This window comes from Myotis brandtii, unplaced genomic scaffold, assembly GCF_000412655.1.
Source record: "Myotis brandtii unplaced genomic scaffold, ASM41265v1 scaffold525, whole genome shotgun sequence".
NCBI classification, from domain to species: Eukaryota; Metazoa; Chordata; class Mammalia; order Chiroptera; family Vespertilionidae; genus Myotis; species Myotis brandtii.
The window spans coordinates 1,794,205-1,802,575 of record NW_005369915.1 but is presented as its reverse complement, the minus strand read 5'-3'; positions in this window follow the sequence as shown (position 1 = coordinate 1,802,575).

Here is an 8,371-nt window from a genome sequence, read left to right as displayed (position 1 = left end):
CTGGAGTTTCAGACTCGCCTTAATGAGATTATCTTTCGCACAGGAAATTCAATATCTGGTTATTTTCATAGTTAATCAGCGTATTTTGTCATTGCCGAGCTAGAAATAAGAAATTGACAGATCGGAACTGACAAGGGCAGACCTAAACACATTTTCCTGTTTGCTCTGCAGCGCGCATGCGCAGAGCCTCTCACCTTTGGCTTTGATCTTGCAATTTGCTGGCGGCTCGGCAGCACCCACCTCAATAAACAAAGGATTGAGAACGTCAAGGGCTGTGGGACAGCAGCATTTTTTCTTCCTCTGGTGGTGCTGGCTCCCGAGTGCAGTGGGCAAGAGCGGAGTACCTGCTGCCGCCTCCTGCCCATCCCAGACGCAGGGCCCGTTCCCATTTTGAAAAAAACCACCCAGGGAAACCTGCCTCTGGGTGCCTGAGGGGCCGGGCTCACTCCCTGACCTCCCCCTCTTCCAGAGCAGCTGTGCATAGCTATCCGCATCCGCTTGGCTGAGAAAGGCGGATGAGGGCCACCTGGGTTTGTCAGTAAGTCATCAGGGTAGCGAAGGAGCCTCAGAATGAGGAACAGTAACCTTGCCTTTCCAGTTTTGTGGGCAATGAAGCCCTGGTGAGCCCATTTTCAAGGATGAGGGGAGGGGTTAGGGAAATGATGTAACTGCCCCAGGGATCCATCTCTATCTGGGCTTTTGTTCAAGTGACTTGGGGGCTGGTCGGTGTCATGGGTACCTACCTGGGGCAGACCCTGGGTGGAGGACCGTGGAGAGGATCAAGGGGACTAGGCCTGCCCTCAGGTGCTTTGGGCCTAAGGCTGGAGACCGGAGCAGCACCTGAGCGAGGTTTACAAATGCAAAGCAATGAGGTCAGGTGTTGGTAAGGTTTACAAATGCAAAGCAATGAGATCAGGTGGCGGTGGGTGCACGTGTCTTGGGATCCAACACGTGTTTATGGAGCATCTCACGTGTGCACTTTCCTCTTTAGGAGCCTTTCAGAAGCAACAGCAAGGATTCCAACAGAGACTCGTTGGTGAACAATGTTAGCTGACACCTTTGAGCACCCTTGACATGGTAAGTGCTGTTTAAAAGGATGACCTCCTTTGTTCTCTGCGCTTCCCTCCGAGGGGGACACTGCCCCCCTCCCCTCATATCATAGACTAGAATTCTGAAGCACAGAGAGGTTGTTCACTTGCCCAAGGGCTCACAGCTAGCAAGGCGAAGGATCCTAAATGTGCCCTCGTAGTCTTGCTTGCAATGCTACACGACACCGGGCACCGTTCTGCTTGCTCCCACAGGAGTGCTCTCCAAATTAGCCAGGATGTGCTAAGTTAGCCAGCACGGCTCTCCCTGGGAATGCCACAAGCTCTTCACTTATTCCCTAATGTCTGTGGAGTTCTTTTCCCTGCCCTGGACCACGTAGCTCCTTGTTCAGTCCCACCTGTGGCTCGCAGTCAGGGGCTGTGGTAAGATCCGTTGCCCCATAAACCCTTCTAAAGTACAGAAAGTTTCAGAGCAGAGATTCTGTAAGTGCATCCCCATGAACCACCTGCGAATAGACTGCCTGGGGGGTTTGTTAACCATGCACAGCCCTGAGCCCCAAACTAGACCCTCAGGACGAGGCCCAGGAACCCGAATTTGTATTCAAGTCTTCCCACGTTCTCCTGCAAACCCGAACTTGACAACACGGTTTCGCTTCCGTTTGCCTTTTACCAGGATGTCCTGCTTTGGGCTGGGGAAGTTGCTCCATTTACCTGTACTCTCAAAGGGCAGGGTGGAGTGGTATCTGTGAGCATTAATGGAAAATGTCAGTCCTTGCGTCCATGTGAGTGTGACCTGAGACCTCCTGTTCCTTCTATAGGCCCCGGTGTAGGCTCCTCTGTCGCTGGAGGCTGGCCTCCCCACGTGCTCACGCTTCCCATGTACCAATGCAGGTGACTGTTCCGTGGCTAGTAGCACTTCTTGCACCAAATACAGAGAATTTGCCAGAACCGTTCAGGCCCAGGCACCTGCTCGATCCCCCACAGGAGACTCAATTCCCTTTTGGGGACATTCCTTGGTGAGTCCGGTTCCTGAGCCTGATGGCCTGGTCCCTGTTCTGAAGGGGCCAATGATACATGCTCCGCCCTCATGAGTGACGTGGCCCTGGTAGGTCTCTCCACCTCTGTGAGTCTCGGCTGTACAAGGAGAGTAATAAAACCCACCTCAAGGAGCCGTGAGGATGGGGCAGAGTGTGCTCTGACGTGAGCTGAGGACCAGAGGGGTCAGCATTGTATGGAAACGCTGAGAGAGATGGGTGATTACTTCATGGACATGGTTATTCATGCCCATTTCACAGAGAGCTGTGACATCAGGAGGTTGAAGTTTCTACATTATGGGTTGAATTGTGTACCCCCAAAATTCATAAGTGAATCCATAACCCCCTTGCACCTCGGCGTGTGACCTTATTTGGAGACGGGGTCATTGCAGATGTAATTAGTTCAAAAGAGGTCAACAGGGTGGGCCGTGTCCAGTATGACTGGCTTCTCTGTAAAAAAGGGGAAATTTGGACCCAGAGACACAAACACAGGGAGAATGCCATGTGAAGACGAACGCAGAGATGGGGTGATGAATCTACAAGCCAAGCAATGCCAAGGTTTATCGCAAACCACCATGATGCAGGGAGGCCTGGGGCAGATCTTCCCTCCCAGCCCTCAGGAGGAACCAGCCCTGCCACGCCGTGATCTTGGACGTCCAGCCTCCAGCCTGTAGGAGAATCAATTTCTATTGTTTAAGCCTCCGAGTTTGTGCTGCTTCGTTACAGATGAACACAGCCACTGTTCTAAAGGGCCAGAGTCTCTCCCAGGGGTCTGCCAGGGGAGTGGTGGCCGAGAAGGTGCAGGGCCCAAGGCTGCCCCAGGGCTGTGACCTTGAGAGAAAGGACTTTGTGCTCTCTCCACCCAAACCTGGTTGAAAGCAATATTTCAGGCGGGTCTTCGAGTATCAGAAGTGTCCCCACAGGGCAGGCCGAAAAGCGTATTCAGAAGAGATGGGCCTGGGTGTGTTTATTTCAGCTTCAGATCCACGTTCCTTCTGCCGGGACCCCTGCCTTCCCCCTACCTTTCACGGCCCTGCCGGAGTCCCAGCCCACAGCTCAGCACCTGGATTTGCCAACACTGCCCTGCTGTGTAGCCAGGAGCCATGGATCCTGGTCAGGCTCTGTGTCCCCCTAACAAGCCTTGGCAAGGGGGCGGAGGTCACAGGGGAGAGACCCGGCGGTAGATAGAAGAATGGCCTGCAAAGACGTCTGCGCCCTAATCCCAGAACCTGTGGGCACGTAACCATTCTCCAGGTGGACCATGTATCACAGGGGTCCTGTAAGAGGGAGACAGGAGGGCCCCAGTCAGAAGGAGCTGGACGGGGGCAGCAAAGAGAGAGAGAGAGAAGGAGGGAGGAGGAGCAAGAGGCAGCAGAGACAGATTTGAAGGGGCTACACGGCTGCCCTTGAAGATGAAAAGGCCATGATGCCTCAAGAAACTGAAAAGGGAAGAAATGGGTTCTCCCTTAGAATTTCCAGAAGGAACACAGTCCTCCTCACACCTTGATTTCAGCCCAGGCGACCTCCACAGCTGGAAGATCACACATTTGTGCTGTTTTAAGCAACAGGAAACAAACACAACTGGGATTCTTTGCCTTGACTCCCAATGGGGGGCTGCAGGGACAATGACGGTGTCCGCCCCGTCAGTCCCGGCCAGAGACACATCACCCAGAGGCGTGCTCTCCCTCTTCCTAACAGCTCAGCACCCGCTGTGTGCCAGGCCCCGCCCACCCTGTGTGCTGCTCTGGATCATGTCTTCTCACCTCTCTGTCCACTTCCTGACCTTCCTTCCCCGCCCCCAGCACCTGCCCCAGTGAGCCCCTGGGGGTGGTCGTCAGATTTAGCAAATAAAAACACAACATGGCTCAGGACGTGTTCTGCGAAAACATTATTCCTTGCTTATCTGACATTCAGACGTAAGTGGCATCTGGTATTTTATGTGGCCACCAACGCCTGCAGAATGAGGCCCTGGATCTGCTGGCCCCACTCGGGAAATTTTTCAGCAGAAACCTCCCCAGCCACCATTCGTGTTCTCACCCGCCCATCTCATTTATTTGCTCCCTGACTGACTGATTATTTCCTTATCGCAGCTGCTGCTCTGGGCTTTCGGGGTGAAGCTAGAGACAGAGGGAAAGACAGAGGCAGCGGAGGGGGAAGGGGTGTAGGGGCAGGTGGGAGCACTCATCTTGTGGTCTCAGGGTTCCAGGTAGCGCCATGGACCGGGTGTTTCTGAGGCTCTGTCTTCTCTGACCAGCTCGGGTTGGTTTCAGGTCTAAGGAGTGACAGTGGCCTCTGAGCCCTGCATCCTTCAGGGAGTGGGGTGTCGGCTAGGGCCGCACAACAAAATACCACAGACGAGGGGGCTTAAACAGCAAAATTATCTCCCCCACAGTCTACAGGCTGCAGGTCCGGTAACGGCAGGGCTGCTTTCACCCCAGGCCTCTCCGTGGCTTGCTGGGGCCACGCTCTTGCTGCCTCTTCACATGGTTGTCGCTCTGTGCTCACATATCCCTGTGTGGCCCATTTCCTCTTCTTATGAGGTTACTTGCCAAGTTGGATTAGGCCATTGTAATGGCCTCTTTTTAACTTAATCATCTCTTTTTAAAAAATATTTTTATTGATTTCTAACAGGAAGGGAGAGGGAGAGAGAGAGAGAGAGACAGAAACATCAATGATGAGAGAGAATCATTGATCGGCTGCCTCCTGCACGCCCCACAGTGGGGATCGAGCCCATAACCTGGGGATGTGCCCTGACCAGGCATCAAACCTTGACCTCCTGGTTCATAGGTCAACGCTCAACCACTGAATCACACCAGCTGGGCTTAGTCACCTTTTTAAAGGACCTATCTCCAAATAGGCACATTCTGAGGGACTGGGGGTTAGGATTTCAACATAGGAATTTGGGGGGTGGGGGGAGAGACACAATTTGTAACACATGTTGGACCTCCTGTCCCAGGGTCTGCTCACAGCTAGATGCTGAAGTCCATGGGGAAGGTTTGTGCATTCCTCCCGACAGGATCTCCGCCAGACCATGGAATGAAGCCCCATTCCTTCAACTTGAACAACTAGGCTATTATCTCTTTCCTCTTTGGAGCATCCATACAGAATTGCTTGGGGCACGATGGGGAGCAGGGGATGGGCAGAAAAATAAGGTTTCTCTGTGTTAAAATGTGAAAACCACTTACTCCTAAACAAAAAACTAACAAAAGAGAATGAGATTGTTATGTCTAGCACAGATTCACTATGATTGATTCCTCAGATCTAGACTCCCCTCCCCCAGCCCTGCTTCCTAAACATAATGCCTTCAATGCCTGTACATAATGCAAATGATAAAAAGTAGGACGGACTCCTTCCCCTCCACACAGTAAATGACAGTTGTGTAGACGAGTCGTGTAAACTGAGGCCCTGGCTGCACCAAATCTCGGAGAGGCACCGTGTTTGCTACTGATAGGCTGAGCTGCTGTCATAACATCAGTGGGAAGAGGCCTTCTGCAAGCTTCCATCAGGGCTGAGGAGTCCAGTGGTGGAAGCTGGGGACAGACCTCAGGTTAGAGGTGGTTTATCCCTCTAGAGGAGTTGGAATCTAGAAAATCACAGCCCTTTAGTGCAGGGGTAGAGCCCAGCTGGGATTTTATTTTTTCGCTGGAAAGGTTGGTTGTAGGAGCCCTGCCATGACTGCTTGGACAGGCCAGTCTGGAAAAGACTGACTCTCAGGATGGGGCAGGAGACAACCCCCGACTCTGGCTGGCCCTCCCCGGGCCGGTGCACTGCAGGCAGGAACCCACACAGGGAGGGTCTGGTAGGCTGGGCCTGAATGATGCATGAGGGTGCTTGTCACTGACAGCCTAATGGAAAGTGACCTGCTCCCTCCTCAAAACCAAGGGCATGGCAAGTGGAAGGGAAGGTCCTGACTGGGGAGGCCACGCTTAATTGAAGTTCCCGGCTAGTCGTGATGGAAAACAGGCTGACATTGCAGGCTCCAGGCTCACAGATGGTTGGCCCTAATGGAGCTAAGTGAGTGGCTTCTGAACCATGTTCTGTAGAACCCACGGGATTCCACGAAGATGTCAAGGCACTGCCTCAAAGCCCCATTCCTTCAACTCGAACAACTAGGCTATTATCTCTCTCCTCTTTGGGGCATCCATACAGAATTGCTTGGGGCACGGTGGGGAACAGGGGATGGACAGAAAAATAAGGTTTCTCTGTGTTAAAATGTGAAAACCACTTACTCCTAAACAAAAAACTAACAAAAGAGAATGAGATTGTTATGTCTAGCACAGATTCACTATGATTGATTCCTCAGATCTAGACTCCCCTCCCCCAGCCCTGCTTCCTAAACATAATACCTTCAATGCCTGTATATGATGCAAATGATAAAAAGTAGGACAGGGAGGGGGGGCAGATTTGTTGGAAATTTACAAGGGGAGTGTTATGTGAGTTCAGGGAAGGATTTGGGAGGTTTTATGGAGACGATGACATGTGAGCTGAGCCAGGAAGAAAGAGGAGGGTTTATCAGGAAGAGCTAAAGAGCACATCCCCAGCTGAGGGAGGCAGGCGTGCAAGGAAGCGCTTGGGGAACAGCAACTCCTTCTGGTCTGAAAGGAAGAGGACATGGACCAACAAGCAAGGAAGGTTGAGTCCCAGTTGCTGGAGACTTTGATGCCAAGCTAAGGAAGTGGGGCTTTTAGGCAATGGGGAGCCACTGAGAATTCCTGGGCAGGGGTGAGAGGACCTGGACCTCATATCGGTGAGACCAATCTGACACCAGAGTGAGGGGTGAACTGAGGTGAGAGAGAATTGGGGGTTGCCAGAGCAGCTCCTTAGACTTTCTAGGTAATAAGTAACAAAAATAATTCTGATGAGCGTGTTCTCAATAAAACTTGAAAAGACCAGCCAGACGGGGTTAATGACTGAAATCGGTGTCGTAGACACTGCTTATGATGGCTGCATTCATTAAGTACCTACTGTCTGCGGGAGTCTGTTTGCATGTGACACATTCATTCAAAGATGTAGGGCAGTTAGGGAATAGCTTTCCTTTTCTCCTACTTCTGTCTGCAATCCCTGTCTGTTAGATTATTCCTGTCCCCTGCCCAGAGCCATAGCTTCCCCATCTGGTCATTAGAACACCTTCATCTTCGGTGTTCAGTATGATAGAAACCAAACCTTTTGTCTCACATCCAGTTTGAAGCTTCTTTTTTATTCCCTAAGTCAGATAGGTCCCAGTCAAGACAGCTATGGTAGAGAGGAAGTGCGCTCTCTCTCTCTCTCTCTCTCTCTCCTTCCCTTCCTCCCTCCCTTGCTTGGTTTAGTCTTGAGGATGGCAGGAGGGTTAGTGGTGAAAGGACAAAGGTGATGCCTGTGGTTCCTCTTCACTGGTCAATGCCCTTTATCGTGGCTGATGTGCAAATGCTGGCTCTTCCCCTTGGGGGCAGTTTTGTAGGTTTTCATAGCCCTCACCCTCCCTGTGTGTGGGCCCCCAAGAGTGCGTGACTTTCTCATGCAGGTGATGCATTTTCCAGTCACCTGTCCACGGGCACGAACTGAGTCTGGAAAAGTCCCCTTTAATATCTTTGAAAATATCACTGAAAATGTAATGTTATTTCATATTGTTTAATATAATTTGGTTTTCACAAGACCCCTGTGAGTGCTAAGTTGAGGACTAAGACTGGGGGGCTGAGTGACAGCCGCTAGCCCACAGCTGGCGAGCATCGGATCTGGGATATGAATTCTGGTCGTTCTGATTCCAAAGTCGGCGTTCCCCACCATGTCCTGACACCATCCTTTAAAAGATGAGCCAGACTTTATGCCTGAGAATCTGAGAGAGTGGGGGTACCACGAGCAGGCAGAGAGAATCAGGAGAAGCGACTTGGGATATGACAGTAGCTCTGTTTCAGATATGACGGGTTTGGGGGTTTGGGGGGACATCCCAGGATTCTAGTGGTGGCCTGCAGGTAGCAACAATCTGCAGACTTCCCGGGGGAGGGGGACTTGATAAAAAGGTACTGCTGGCAAAGCAGGCCAGGAGTTTTAGTCCTCAGGCTGATGGATAAATTGGCCTGTATCTGCCTCCCCTCTGATGATTCTGAGAAAATAGATCTACGTTAACAAGACTGACAATTTGCCAAAGAGGTGAAAGCTTGTTGACTGATAGTATCTCTTGGCTTCCCAGTGAGGTGGCAAAGGGTTTGTTATCTTCCTTCTAAAAATAAACACAGGAAAAAAAAATAAACAGGGATAGAAGCAGGGAGGGCACGCGTGCAGGAAGCCTGCTCTGAAATCCTCCTGGTCAGA